A 15,657-nucleotide genomic window follows, 5' to 3' on the forward strand; every position below is an offset into this window, starting at 1 on the left:
AAATAAAGCTAAAATACAAAGGTTTGGGCACCGTTTTGCATGTTTCCCTACTGTAGGTCTCTGCAAGCATACAGAGGGGGTGCTCTGAGAGGGTCCAAGATGACAACTTTGGAATTCTACTAGAAACAGTCGATCATATTTGTTTGTCAAAGCTGAATTCAGGGCAAACTACGCTAAATAGGCGTTTTTAGCTAGCAGCTACAATAAGCATAAAAGTTACCTTACGGCTATCATTTGTTAACATGACGCTTGTTCTTATACATGTAATACATTTATTACCAACCTGAGAGTTTATCCGCTGGTCATTCGACATGACGAATGACTTCTGAAGTCTTAATTCAGCTCAAGACGCTGTAGATTCCCGTCAGTAACACTTTCGGTCCGCTAGTAAAACGTAGTTCTATTAATCTGCGCTTGAACCAGATGTAAGTTCCAAAAAACTGAATTTTGGAACTGAAACTGAAATTATTCGAGAGCTGAATTTTTAAAGGATAAAATGCAGTTTCAAAGCAAATCAATTCATTTTCAAAATATAAAATTCAATTTCAATTTAGTGATGATCATTTTCAAACCATAAATTCAATTTCAAATTAGACTAATTCAAATTCAGTTTTCAAAAGCATTTATTCAAGTTACAATTCAGATTCAATCTGAGCAATTCAAATTTAACTTATTTAAATTCAGTTTCTGATGGCACAGATTTCTGCCCATAGGAGACGTGGCACTCAGAAAATCCTGAATTCAAATCTATGGGAAATTAAAGATGGTGTAGTATGCTGTGTACCCACCCTTAAAAGCTCTATACAGCTGGCTTTATTTTTTAAACAGCAAAAAAAAACCATCCATAAATGTCTGTTATCATCTGTGCTTTTTTTTTAAATACAAGTTGTTTTTTTTCTAAGAATTTTATTATATATTTATTTGTATGTTTTGTTTTTTATTTTCTTTTATTTATTTTTGTCATTACAAAGTCAAAGCAGAAGCGGGAGCTCTGCATTTGATTCATGTGAACTTTGAAAAATAAAAACAGCTGACTGCCCACATGGTTGCTGTTTTGTTTCATCAGAACCCACGAGGACAGCTAACAAGCAGGACAAGTAAACAAATAAGCCTTTGCTGAAACTTGCAGAATAACACTTCCTTACTTATACAGAAAGTATCACGGCAAAGGCATAACATCTGATTGGGCTGCCGGCAGATAAGACTGGTCCGGCTGACGTGACTATCAAACAGGGATCTCCACATTACACAGTGTTACCTAGCGTTACGTTGAAGTGGACAGATTATAAGATATTATAAGAGAATGTGTGAGATATTGTGTTTTGTCCTGGAACAACACGTCTGTAAGGACCCCTTGTGTTTCATTTATTGCAACAGTTGCATGAGTTTAATAACGCTTTGAATTTCTGTGTTTTTCCCCTGAACTTTAAAATATGAGCAAAAAGAAACGACCCATAAAGTGTCAAGTGATAGTGAAGGCGTGGTGGTGATACTGAAGTATTACTGAGGAAAAAGGAGTTCGAGTGGGGCTGTAAGAGGTTAGTAATGTAAGGAGCCAGGCATGATGGAAACAGAAACAGGATGATATGACCTTGAATTCAATTCTAAACCTCACAGGCAACATGGGGCAATCGTGGCTCAAGAGTTGGGCGTTCGTCCTGTAATCGGAAGGTTGCCGGTTGGAGCCCCGGCTCCGACAGTCTCGGTCGTTGTGTCCTTGGGCACAACAACGGGCAAGACACTTCACCCGTTGCCTACTGGTGGTGGTCAGAGGGCCCGGTGGCGCCAGTGTCCGGCAGCCTCGCCTCTGTCAGTGCGCCCAGGGTGGCTGTGGCTACACTGTAGCTTGCCATCACCAGAATGTGTGCGTGGATGATTGTGTCTAGTGTAAAGCGTGTGTAAAGTGCTATACAAATACAGGCCATTTACCATTTTTACCATAACTAATGGAGAGATGATAAAATAGGTGAAATGTGATGTCTTTTTCAGGTACCTGTGAGGACCCTGGCAGCAAAATTCTGAACAACCTGGAGACGGGACAGAGAAGGCCAACTGAGACTAGTATAAACTGAAATACAGAGGTCCAAAGGGGGGGGGGGGGGTGTTAATTTATTACATTGATTGGAAAATAAGAAGACAGCTTTTTTATTTTTTTTTTTTTTATTAACCATCCAATTAATTTACTTGTCAAAACAAAGTCAAGTCAAGAGAGCAATGTCTATTTATTCCCATTTAGTTGAAGAAAACCCTTTTAATAACTTAGTTATTTTTTTTTAAATACCACGCCTGTTCAATACAGGCCCCCACATGCATGTATAATTCATTATTGTTTTTGCTAGTGATTATGAAGACATATATACCCTACCTATTAACCACCAAGTACTTTTAGGTGGGGGTAATCCAGTGTAAAAACATAAATAAAAATGCCAGAAAAAAAATCATTAATTACATTATTATTTGTTAAAACAAATTATCATGACAAATTATTTAATTTTTATGTATCTATTTTTTAATTCCCACTTACATTTGGTGTAAATAACACGTAAACATCAGGAGAAAAGTATGGAGCTTCACTGTAGCCAGTGACTCAGACTCAGACAAACATCATGCCAATGTCACCCACAGAAGAATACATTGACAAAAAATGGGATTTACTTATCTGGATGATTAAGCATGCATCAAGATATTAATTTATTAATATTTTTAAAATGATAGCAGCACAAACAAAATTTTGCAGCACAAATGTAGCACAAACGTTTGACATCAATTTTGTTTGATTCCATCAATGTGGGGGGCTGGTTGACCTCTGATGACCTATAGAAATTTTCTTGAATATCTTTAACATGATAGCAGCACAAACAAAAAAATTTGCAGCACAAACGTAGCACAAATGTTTGATACCAGTTTTGTTAGATTTGAAGAAGGTGGGGGGGCCAACTTCACTCACATGATTAGCTAGAGCAGACCTTCCCAAAGTGTGCGGCCCGCTAGGGGGGGCGCAGAGCCATAGCAGGGTGGGCGTGGGATGAAAAGGGGGGGGGGGGGGGGGGACAAAACGCTTGGACACTGCTAGCATGGGGGGCATCCAGAAACGCAAAGCAGGAGATGAAGCATCGCTGAATATGTTTCCAAACCAACTTCATTCTAAGCCAAAGACTAGAAAATATGGTGAAGCATATCTTCCCTTTGGCTGTTTAAATCATGGACAAACAGGATCCCACATTCTTGATTTTTAGTTCACAAACACTTCTTGTAATGACTAACTACTCCTGACATTTTGGAGATATACATACTATACTATACTTTATACAGTAAAGTTACAGCGGGATACAAATAATATCAGGCTGATCCTGCCATGATTTGTTCCCCCTGTTCAAATCACGGGCAAACAGTATCCCACAGCTGTTTATGTTTTTGAACCCATTTTGCACAGAGACATTTTTTTTGAAAAATGTATTGATAGCAATGTTGAATATTATTACACAGGAAAAAAACAACTACACGTAAAATAATCACATCGTGATGCCTCTGCCTTTGTAAATGGAGGTGTGTAAAGCGTGTAAAACCTGCAGATAGTCAGATTAACAGTATTTTGTCTCTGCCATTCTGCAAGTCATCTCATGTAAACAATAACCAGAGGTGGGTCGAGTATCCAAAAATTGTACTCAAGTAAGAGTAGCATTACTTTAAAATATTATTACTCAAGTAAAAGTGAAAAGTAGTCTTCAAAAAAGTTACTCGAGTAAGAGTAAAAAAGTTCTTGGTGAAAAGACTACTCAAGTAGCGAGTAACTGTTTGAAATGTCCGATTTATTTTATAAATAAATGCTATCAGACAAACAAAAGTAAATAAATATACAAATTTTAGTATTTTCAAAAGGAATATATGTAAAAACATTAACAAAATAAGGCACAACAATTCTAATTTACAGATTTCAGTTTTTCACAACATAAAGCTTTTTTCACCAATACCTACAGATATTTAAATAATATAAATATATAAACAGTTCAAACAATTTCCAGTGACAAGATGCTGTAAACTCTATATTCATTTTTGCTCCAAATGGCACAGCAGCCTCAGAGAAAACATTAGAACGAGGCATCTTCAACATATGTACATACAAGGCAGCTCAGTTTACCATAAATTGTATGGGTGTGCATCTATTTCTGCATATTTAGCAAAAATGTGCCATTTCTTCACTCAGTGAGGTGATGGTTAAGCTTCAGCAGCAGTTTGCTCTCAAGGTTCTTTCTGTGAAGCTGTAACTGTTTAGCAGTGAACAGGAGTCCTGCATGACTGAGAAGTCCTTCACAAGCTCCAGATGCAGGAAGAGCTGTATTGATTTTGATCAACAGCTTCTTGATGTGAGGAACGCCATGCAATAGAGCCACACCTCCAGTGAATGGACATGAAAGGTACCTCTCCAGCCCTGCTGGCTTTCCTGACCCCATGGATCCATCATCTTAGTCGGTTAGGCTGCTGTTTGCGCTGACCTCATCCAGCTCTGTGTCGAGGTGATGTCTGATGAAGTTGAGACCTGTGGAAAAGTGTATGGTTTTCAAAAGAATTAGGTCTGGTCATTATAGTGCTGTATACACTGCCAAGCTGCAGATGTTTGGCAAGAAGATTTGATCACACTGGAGATGTTTTTTTACTAACTCTTGTAGAAAAACAAAATCTTGTCATTCATATCCCACACAAACAGTTTGCAATGAATTCCAGATTAAGTTTAAAATAAGAATGTGTGCAAGGCTAAGCAGTGCTAGTCAATAGATCCTCCTGTTTGGCTGTTACTCTAGGAAAAGACAAGAAAGACGGTGATGGAAGCGTGACTGGAGCTGCGATGTAGCCTATATAATATTTATGTTGTACGAACGTGATAATTCTGTATATTGTAATAACGTGATATTATGTTGTTCAAACGTGAAAGGTATTTTGTTAGAACAATATACTTTTCACTTTCCTATTTTTCTTTTGCCTGGGTGGCAGCTCTACGCTTCCGTATCCAAGGCTTTTCAATGTGACCTCACAAAATTATCACGAGTACAACAACCATGAAAAGAGTTGGATGGACATTGCTGCTCAATCACAGCTGCCTGGTCAATGTTTTTCATTCATTCATGGTGGCCAGTAGATTTTGCTGTGCAGATGGGTTTTTCAAAACTTCAATACAATTCCATCACAGTTGGATCAGTTTTTCAGTGTTTGATTAGTGCTGTAGTAATGAATAATTGCACTTTGACTTTTTTAATTTCTTTAAACTGCATTGTTTCCTCTCTTTCAGTTCATATAAATGTCGCAGCTGGACAGAACGTCATTCTGACATGTCGAGCTCCAAACATTAACAGCAATGCCAGAGCACTTGTAGAGTGGAGCAAAGCTGATCTTGGAAGAGATTATGTTCTTTTATACCAGGATAAGCAGTTTCATCCAGGCAACCAGCATCCATCTTTTAAGAACCGGGTGGATCTGCAGGACAGACAGATGAAGGATGGAGACGTGTCTTTGATTCTGAAGGATGTGACGATTAATGATGCTGGGACATACGAGTGTCGTGTCAGCCAGAAATCGGGAAAATTGATGAGGCTAATCAGCATCATCTACCTGAGAGTTGATCCTCCAGGTGAGTGAGCAGAGTTGAGTGTGTGTGTGATCAGAGGTGAAGCTGCTTCCTGGTTGTTGATGTTTGTTTCTAAAGATGTTGTTGATGAGACTTTGTAGAAAGCAGCTGGTCTGAGTGATGTGATCAGAGTGCAGTAGATAATGTCTGACAGCAGTTTGAAGAGGAAATGGATTCTGTTCTGTTCTTCACTCATCACCAGAGATGGGCAGTAACGCGTTACAAGTAACGCGTTACTGTAATCGGATTACTTTTTTCAAGTAACGAGTAATGTAAGGGATTACTATTGCAAAAACGGTAATTAGATTACCGTTACTTTCCCGTAGGAAAGTAACGGTAATAGGAACGCTGCGTTACTGCGTTACTAAAACAGTGATTTTTTTTTTTTTGCGAGAATGTCTCATGACAATGACGTAAGCAAGTGCGACGGCTGTGGTAGCACGTGTGTCAACAATAGAAAACATGGAGCGAGGGATAGAGTACGATCGTGCAGCATTTAATACTTGGAAATACCGACATTACTTTGAATTTGACTCTTTAAAAAGCGACAAAAACATAAGCGTACGTTGTACTGACGTGACCACTGTGGCTACCACATCTACTTCCACCGGGCAAACCTCAGATGGACCCACTCCTGCTAAACAGGTTAAACTAGACGTAAGAGCGACAGGACTTACTGCCGCTGAACTGAAGAAGCTCGTCGCTGCCCTGAAAGATGACCTCTCTAGAATGACAGCCAGCCTTCCAGATGTCATTGTAAAGGTAAGATTATTATTAATTGCTTTGGGTGGATTTGTTAAATTTATCATACCATTCACAGTGGGTGGATGTTATACTTTGTTTTAAGCAGCGGGTACAATTATTAAAATGATAGAATAAAAGACCAAGTATTCACCCCTTGTTAAATATCAGGGACATTGATCATCATCAATCATGAATATTAATCATAATATCAACAAAAGCCTCAGCCAAAATGAAATCTCATACAGTATTGATAATATAAAATATAGATGGTTTAGAGCTGTAAAGCCCACAAAATAATGAAAATAGGTAATTATATAGTAAAATAATTTTATTTTTAGATTCATCTCTCCCTGTTCCTCACACCTAGGTATTCACCACTCATCCAACGTGTGAAACCTGCTGTGAGGACAATTAAAGTGTGGCCAGAGGGGACAGAGGCAGTGCTCCAGGACAGATTTAAAAACACAGACTGGAATATGTTCACGCACACAGACCTGGACCAGTACGCCTCATCTGAACCAGGATGTTTGTCTCCTCCTGAAGGCCCGCAACACCGCCTTTAGGTCAGGAGATGCACACGCCTACAGTACAACCAGGGCTAATCTAAAGAAGGGCATCAAAAAAGCCAAACACCATTACAAAAGGAGGGTAGAAGAACACTTCTCCAACTCCAACCCCCGACGCATGTGGCAAGGACTCCAGACCATCACAGACTACAGGACCACCAAACCCTCCCCCGCATCCTCTGTCTCCTTCCTCAACGAGCTCAACAACTTTTATGCTCGTTTTGAGCGAGGGAACCCCACAACCACAACCAAAGCAGACATGACGCCAGACCACCAACCTCTGACTCTCTCCCCCACCGATGTAGGAGCGGTGCTGAGCAGGATCAATGTCCACAAGGCTGCAGGCCCTGATGGCATCCACGGGCGTGTTCTCAGAGCGTGTTCTGGGGAGCTTGCAGGAGTGCTCACAGACATATTCAATCTGTCCTTGGCCCACGCTGTGGTACCGGCCTGCTTCAAATCCACCTCCATCGTCCCGATACCCAAAAACTCCAACCCATTTTGCCTCAATGACTACCGCCCAGTAGCACTCACTCCCATCATCACTAAGTGCTTAGAGCAGCTGGTCCTAGCACACTTCAAATCCTGTCTCCCCCCCACCCTGGACCCCCACCAATTCGCATACCGCCAGAACAGGAGCACAGAGGATGCAGTCTCCATCGCACTGCACTCTGTCCTCTCACACCTGGACAACAACAACACATACGCCAGAATGCTGTTTATAGACTTCAGTTCAGCATTCAATACAATCCACCCCTCACAACTCATCAGGAAACTGACAGACCTGGGCATCAGTTCCCTCATCTGCAAATGGTTACTGGACTTCCTGACCAACCGCCCCCAACATGTCCGGCTGGATAACCACTGCTCATCTACCATCACAATGAACACCGGTGTACCACAAGGCTGTGTGATGAGCCCTTTCCTCTACTCCCTCTTCACCCACGACTGCAGACCTGCTGATGGTTCCAACACCATCATTAAGTTTGCAGATGACACCACGGTGATTGGCCTCATCAGTGACAACAATGAGGCCGCCTACAGGGAGGAGGTGGATCGTCTGGCTGAGTGGTGCGACACAAACAACCTGCTGCTTAACACCGAGAAGACCAAGGAGCTCATCGTGGACTACAGGAGGAATGCTGACCCACATCCACCCATCCACATTAAGGGGACGGCTGTGGAGCGTGTGAGCAGCTTCAAGTTCCTGGGAGTCCACATCTCCGAGGATCTCACCTGGACGACCAACTGCTCCAAGCTGGTCAAGAAGGCTCACCAGCGCCTCTTCTTCTTGAGGACTCTGAGGAAGAACCACCTGTCCTCAGACATCCTGGTGAACTTCTATCGCTGCACCATCGAGAGCATCCTGACCAACTGTATAACAGTCTGGTACGGGAACTGCTCTGCCTCGGACCGGAAGGCGTTGCAGAGGGTCGTGAAAACTGCTCAGCGCATCGCCGGAGCACCACTTCCTGCCATAAAAGACATCTACAGGAAGCGGTGTCTGAAAAGGGCTGGGAAAATCATCAGAGACCCCAGTCACCCATCACATGGACTCTTCACCCTCCTGCCCTCTGGGAGGCGCTACAGGAGCCTCCGGACTAAGACCACCAGGTACCGGAACAGCTTCTTCCCCACAGCTGTCAGACTCCTGAACTCTGCCTCCTGACATCTGACCCACGTTAAACTCATGGACTGAACATACACACCCCCACAATGGACAACTGTACCCTCAAACACACAACAATAACATGGACTGAACCACCACTCACAACCACTAGCACTTTATATAGCCTCTGTGGAAATTATCCACATATCTCACTTATCTTAACTGCACTACTGTATAGCTCTGTGTAAATAATCATTCTGTACATACGATAATTTTTAACCCTAAAACTGTTTACAACTTGCACAGTTCCCATTTCTGTATAACTGTATATCTCAGATTCTGTAAAGTTATTTATTTTATATTCTGTGTAGTTTTTCATATTTATATCCTGTTCATAGCCTGTACATAGCTTGCACTCACTACAGCCTGTACATACTTATAGTTATAGAATATTCACAACATACTTCATACCGTGTACATTATAACATTCCATAATAGACCCATTTCTGTAATATACTTACATATCTATACTATTGCTAATATATATTGTAATATATCTATATCACTAAAGCACTTCTGGATGGATGCAAACTGCATTTCGTTGCCCTGTACCTGTGCATGTGCAATGACAATAAAGTTGAATTCCATTCTATTCTATCATATTGTATGTTACAGGCCATCAAGACTCATTTTGATGCTGTTCTGGACAGCCAAGAAGGACTTCTCGCAGCGGCCACTTGTCCCATGTTTAAATTTCGTTGGCTGAGAGATGAGCGTAGGAGAGAATATGTGAAGGAGCTCCTGATAACAGAGTGTCGTAAAGCTGCTCCTGCAACTGAGAACACTAATGTGTCCCAAATGCCAGCCAGCCCAGCCGAAATGGACATTTTTGAATTTCAGAATCAGCCCACAGAAAGCTTCTCAGCAGAAAAAGAAGTAACTGACTTTTTAAGGTCAGGCTATGAGATTGAGATTCTGAATCAGTTCCCAAATCTCAAAAAGATGTACATGAAATACAACAGTCCAACTCCATCCAGTGCACCAGTGGAACGGCTGTTCAGTTTAGGTGGATTGGTGCTTTCCCCAAAAAGGAACAGAATGTCTGATAGAAGGTTTGAGAAGCTTCTGCTGATGCGATATAACCACTGTTTCAGTCCAAAAGAAAACAATAAAACATAGGTCTTTTTTCAGGGTTGCCACAAACTGAGACTGGATTAACAGCCTAAATGTAGCATGCAATAGCATTTTCTGGTTTTGTAATCTCAATATTATGCCTCTCTGCACTTTACCAACTGTTAAAAGATGTTATTGTTAATTTTATTTATTTATTTTTTGCTTTATTTATATGAAAATATGTGTGTGTGTGTGTGTGTGTGTGTATACACAAAAATAATTTATGTTATATGCTGGAGTTCTACAATACAGTTTAAGCCTTTATTTTCTTAAAATATGGTGTAATGTGCAGAAATGTGTTCAAATGTTAAACAAATTTATTAAAGTCAAAGACTGTTGAATTTAATTTTAATTTAATTTTTGTTTGATGCAGTGTTTATAAAGTTAAGATTAAAAGTAATAAACAATTTTTTTAAAAAGACACTTTTCCATTTGATTCACTTTTATATGATGGATTATGCAGAAAAAATAGAATTGGCCCAAAAGGTCTATTGCTTTATCACGCATTCAAGTAGTGTATCATGTTTTGGAAAAGTAACTAAGTAATTAATTACTTTTGAAAATAAGTAATCAGTAAAGTAACGGGATTACTTTTTTTGAGAAGTAATCAGTAACTAATTACTTGTCAAGTAACTTGACCAACACTGCTCCTCACCTACCTGACAGCTGACACCTCACACCTGTTTCTCACCTGCAGGTCAGACAGGAGGACACACAGAGGATGGAAGGAAGAAGGATGGAGTCAGCAGAGCACATGCTGGACTGGCAGTTGCTTTTTCACTTTTTTTCTGCTTTGGTGATCTTTAGAAAAATGAAACTCACTCTAAAGCCAGTCTGAAGCAAAACAGTTATCATCTGTAATTAGGATGGAAGCAACAGCAGCAGGACAAACAAGTCTCAGTATTTCTGTAAATATGACCAAAACAACTACAGTCATAATTATTGCTACTGAACTGGCTGTTATACATGACAGAAATTAAGTCTGGGCCAAATGTCCACTTCGATAATATGACCTTGAATTTTGCTCTTGTCACAGAGGAGGGTTTGTGATCTCAGAACTAAAAATATCTCTCAAACCTGCTGCCATATTTTTAACAAGCAAGTGATTTTCATTCACAAACGTGTTTGAACTTATGCGTCATACTTCATGAAATAATGGAAATCACAGTCAGCCATCGGTACCATTCTCAGACACTGGCAGCACTCAGAGCTTTTTAAGAATTAATTGTTCATGCTTTTCAAGAATCCAACCCCTCCTGACGAGAAAGGACATGCTATGTGTATACTATGTGTGTGTGTGAGAGAAATAAATAAATAATGATAAACAACCTTGTGACAGGGTGGCATTTTGTGAATTTTGTGCCATTTCATTTTAGTTGGGTTTATGTGGTGAGTATAAAGTTTTATAGAAATCCCTAAAAAGTTGTGTTTTCTGTCAGGGTCATATATTGTGTTCCCAATATTCGCAAAATTTTGCGAGCCAAGTCTTTATACCATGAATTGAGGTTTTTTTTAATAATATTAATTTCATTCAATTCTAGTTTTGTTTTGCGTATTTTGTTCCTGTTCTTGGTGGAACACATAAACTTCTTCGAAGGATTTGATGGTTTGTTTGTTTTTATAATCCCTCAATACTTTTGTTTTCTTTTTATGTGATGAGAAAGAGGCCACAACTCATCTTCTCTTTAACCTGAAGTGACTGTAACACCTCTGCATCACAGGTCTGATAAGCTACTATAATATTAACTGGCAGGAGGGGGTCAGTCTAAGAGAGACATGTGGCACTCAGAAAACCCTGAATTCAAATCTATGACAGACAGCAACAGTAAAGATGGTTGCAGAGGCTGAAATCCCATGTGTGAAAAAGGGTTTTTAAAACCTTATTTTGGAGCAAAGTCAGCAAACGTTAAAAAATGCTTGATGTAAGATTTGACTGCTGATCCTGTACATGCAGTGTTTATGTCCTGGTGACCATTCAAATAAAAGACAGTGCAGATAATGCTTCATAAAGATTTACCAGTGCAGCATTTCATGATGGCTGCAGAGTGATCGGATCTGCTTCTAGAAGGAATCTCCTGTGTGACGTGAAACTGGATTAGCTTTAAAATGTTTAATTAAAGACAAACAAACTTTCCACGTCATCCTGAGCTCTACATTCAAACTGTTCCAGTGCAGCTGTACAGCTGTAAACACACACAGAATATGATTGAATAAATAATATAGAGAGGAGTGAAGGGATGTGTTTGGCAGCCAGCTGGACGTCACTGGGTAGACTGGTTAAGCTGTGGTGAAGGTGTGTGGGTCGGCTTCAGTGAGGAGTAGATGACCGCTGGCTCTGGTGGAAGATCTGAACACAAACACACAGATTACAGAAAGTTTAGATAAACATGAAAAAGGCCTGCATCAGCTCTGTTTATGACAGCAGAGATATTCACTGACTGATGTGAGCAGGAGCAGGTTAACACTTCTCTTCCTTGGAGCTGATAACACCTTCATATGACCACATTAGTCTCTCTACACTGCACAAAGACCAAAGGGCTGTAATGTTTTCAATGTGGTTTTCCCAGTGTCTGCTGCTGCAGGCTGAGATTTAAACTTTTTAAAATTTGATTTAGGGTTGGACCTTTGAAGAGGAGCAGCTGTACCTCTGTGTCTGCTGTTTGTCCTGATGGTGATGTCTCCATAAGTGATGTCAGCTGTTCTCTGCACTGCAGCTGAATCGCTCTCTGCAAAACAAGACAAAGTCATGTGAGAGATACAGTACTTTTTGTGCTAGGGTGAGATAAAGATGGACTTTTCATGAATTAGAGCTGCAAACCTGAGGCACGTTCTTCACAACACATCCTCTGTTTAATCTGAAGCCACTTGAACACCTCTGCTCAGTTTAGCTCTCAAAACAGGAAACTTAATGACCGCAGAGCTGCTCATGTGTTAAAGCGATGCAACTGTTTACACCTCTTGTAAAAGAAACCCTTTTATAAATGATTTAAAATAAATGTTTTTACCTGACTGGCACAGCATCACCATAGAGCTGCCCTGTGCTCATGTGGTACACAGAAAACATAAAAGCTTCTGTTCACTGTGACAGTCAAATGGACAAACTAAGAGGTGTTTTTTTTTAACTTTTTAACCTCTTTTTTTAAAGTTATCTGCAGTTAAAGGGATTATATTGCTGTTAACATCATCAATTAACATCTTCAGTTCTGCCTCATGTCTTTTTGTTCATGCCACTGCCTCATTCATGCCTCCCTGTCATTCACACACATGTATTCTGTCTTGCTTCTGCTGACTTTCACTCGTGTTCTCTCCAGAGCACACCTCCACCTCTCCAGCCTGTCTTCTTCCTGCTCCGTGCTCTCACTATAAATCACAGTCCCATCTGCAAACATCACATAGAGACTCCTGCCTGACCTCAGCCTGTCCGTGACATCACAAACAAGAAGGGGCTCAGAGCAGATCTCATACATGTCCTGCTCCACCCTCACATACTTATCTGCCAATATTGACCTGCTCATGCAGTACCACAGTTCCTCTCTTGGCGACCTATCACATGTTTTCTCTAGAGCCACAACAACACAGCCCAGCTCCGTCTAACCTCCTCTGTCTTCTCCATCAACACTGTGTCAAGAAAGATTCTGTGGAAGCGTGAAGCCGTACGGCTGCTTGTTGATCTACACCTCTACTGATCTCTCTCCTACACATCTCCACATGTATGTCATCTGGACTAACAGCATTTCCACTCCTTCATTTCCTCTGCACCTCCTGATTCACTAACCATCCTCCATCCACCCTCTTCGATCTGCAATGTTCTATAGTTCCTCTCCTCAAAGTGCTACTTCCAAATCAAGCATGCTACACAGTATGCTAACATATGATATTTAGTATTAAGCAAAAGTATAGAAAGTATTTAAAATGATAAATGTTGGCCTGATGAAAAATCAGCACATGTTTAAAAATCTCAGCCATCGACGTCATGGAGCCTCTTGTGGAAAGAGCAGAGGACTTTTACAGAGTTTCTACCAGGAAACTTGTCGTACCTCTTTTTCTGTTTGACTCGTCTCGACCATCGGCTGAAGTTCTTCTCACTGATGAGGAGGTAGCAGCTGCTGCAGGATCTCTGTCTGCAAATACCACAGATTTCCCTCTGATAACACAATAATTATTGTTGCTGCTGGTTGGTTTGACAGCTGGAATATGAATATTTATAAGAATAATGGAAAGTGAATGAAACATTTTAGTCAGTAAAGCTGGAATAAAAAAAAACTAATTCTTTCTGAAAGCTGCGGTAAAAGGGGAAAAAAAAGCTTTTCTTTTTCTAGTCATAATACAGGAAACTGGACGCCAGCAGAGCAACTCACATCAAAACTTGTGACCACAAACTCTCATCATTGAGTACATCAAAGTACATCATTGCAATCAACACAGGAAACATAAACTAACTAAACTAACTATCCAAATGTAAAAGTATATTTACAAAAAAAAAATCACAAAATTATTATCATATGCATGAGGAGAAAATGATGCACAAATACAGCCTGTAGTTTATCTTTAATTTAACCCTCAGGTAGTAATGTGAAGGTCTGTGGCTCAAATCGGTCCTCACAAAAATAGAAGTGCTACACTTCCGTTGAATCATGTGTTTTTGTATGTATCTAAGGAACAATTCACCCCATAATCACACCTACATACATTTGGTTTGCAGTGCTGCTTCTGCTTAGATTAGTATGACTAACACATTGATCTAATTCAATAAAATGAAACTAACTTTCAGTCACCTTTCAAGCCTTAAGCAAAGAAAACCAAATATGATTTTGAGGTGAACTGTCCCTTTACATGTTAAGTGAGGGCAGAATGTGTCTCTCACCTTCAGGTTTCCTCTGGACACATCGTCTCACCTGTACAACCAGTACAACCAGCAGCAGCACTCCAATTATGGAGGGAACAAGGGCCAGCACAGCGAGAGGAACAGAGGAGTGCTGAGGAGTAGAGAAAAATGAGGAGGAGAGGGAGGCAGTGGAAGCTGATTCAGGAGGAGAGGTGGAAAAACCTGGAATTAAAGAGAAAAGGGGATCTTTGTGGTCAGTTTGAATTACTTTGGACCTAAACTATGAATAGAAACAGAAGCCTCACCTGTGACAGTGATCCAGCTGGATGGAGACTCTCCATGACCGCTGATGTCACACTTGTAGAGGCCTTCATCAGACCTGGAAACATGCTGGATGGTCATGTGACCTGTAGGCTGCTTCCTGATGAGGGAGCCATCTTTATAGAAAGCAGCTGGGAGGTTGGAGGGAGTGGTCTTTGTTTTACAGAGCAGAGTGACGTCATCTCCCTCCATCACAGGGAGGACAGGACTCTGCAGGATCACTGATCCACCTCAACACAGAGACAAACTACAGCATTTCATCCATTTACACACAGCTTCATCAACACTAACTCCACACACTCAGCTTACCAGCGACTGTCAGGTTAACCATGTTACTGATGGTACTCTGATTGGACTCACAAGACAATTTAGAGTCAAGTAGGTGGCGGACCTCTATGGTCTGTTGGTCTGATCATGTGCCTTCCCCACCCAAACTGTTGTTGCTTGGTTTTTCCACACAAATGTGTATATTTCGTTATATGTATATAGGTGTATATTACAAAATGTGAAGGAGGCGTGGCCACAGCTGGAACATATAAATCATGGAGGGAGGACGACTCTTTAAATAACTCATCCTTTTTATTTATATGTTCCAGCTCTTCAATCCTCTCCATCATTGACTGTTTCACTATGTTTGTGAGATTTATTTTTCATAAGTCAATGTTAATTTATTTATTTATTGAGCATTTAGATTTTTGTTTATAATCTTTAAGGGCTTGTAATTAATGAGAAAATGTTATTATATGAATATATTATTTTCTAAATATTTAAATACTTACATGAATGGGTTATTTGGGCC

At 40.4% G+C, this 15,657-nt stretch overlaps 1 long non-coding RNA gene across 1 annotated transcript; it reads right to left on the reverse strand.

Moving 5' to 3' along the window:
* Positions 1-11,391: 11,391 nt before the first annotated feature.
* On the reverse strand, positions 11,392-14,714 carry LOC308410426. Its single transcript, XR_013974184.1, has 4 exons — positions 14,577-14,714; positions 13,750-13,833; positions 12,358-12,438; positions 11,392-12,059 (listed from the first exon to the last, which is right to left on the reverse strand). It is a non-coding gene; the product is annotated as an uncharacterized lncRNA (long non-coding RNA).
* Between the last annotated feature and the right edge of the window lie 943 nt (positions 14,715-15,657).

Source organism: Rhamphochromis sp. 'chilingali', assembly GCF_963969265.1.
Source record: "Rhamphochromis sp. 'chilingali' genome assembly, chromosome: 1".
NCBI lineage: Eukaryota > Metazoa > Chordata > Actinopteri > Cichliformes > Cichlidae > Rhamphochromis > Rhamphochromis sp. 'chilingali'.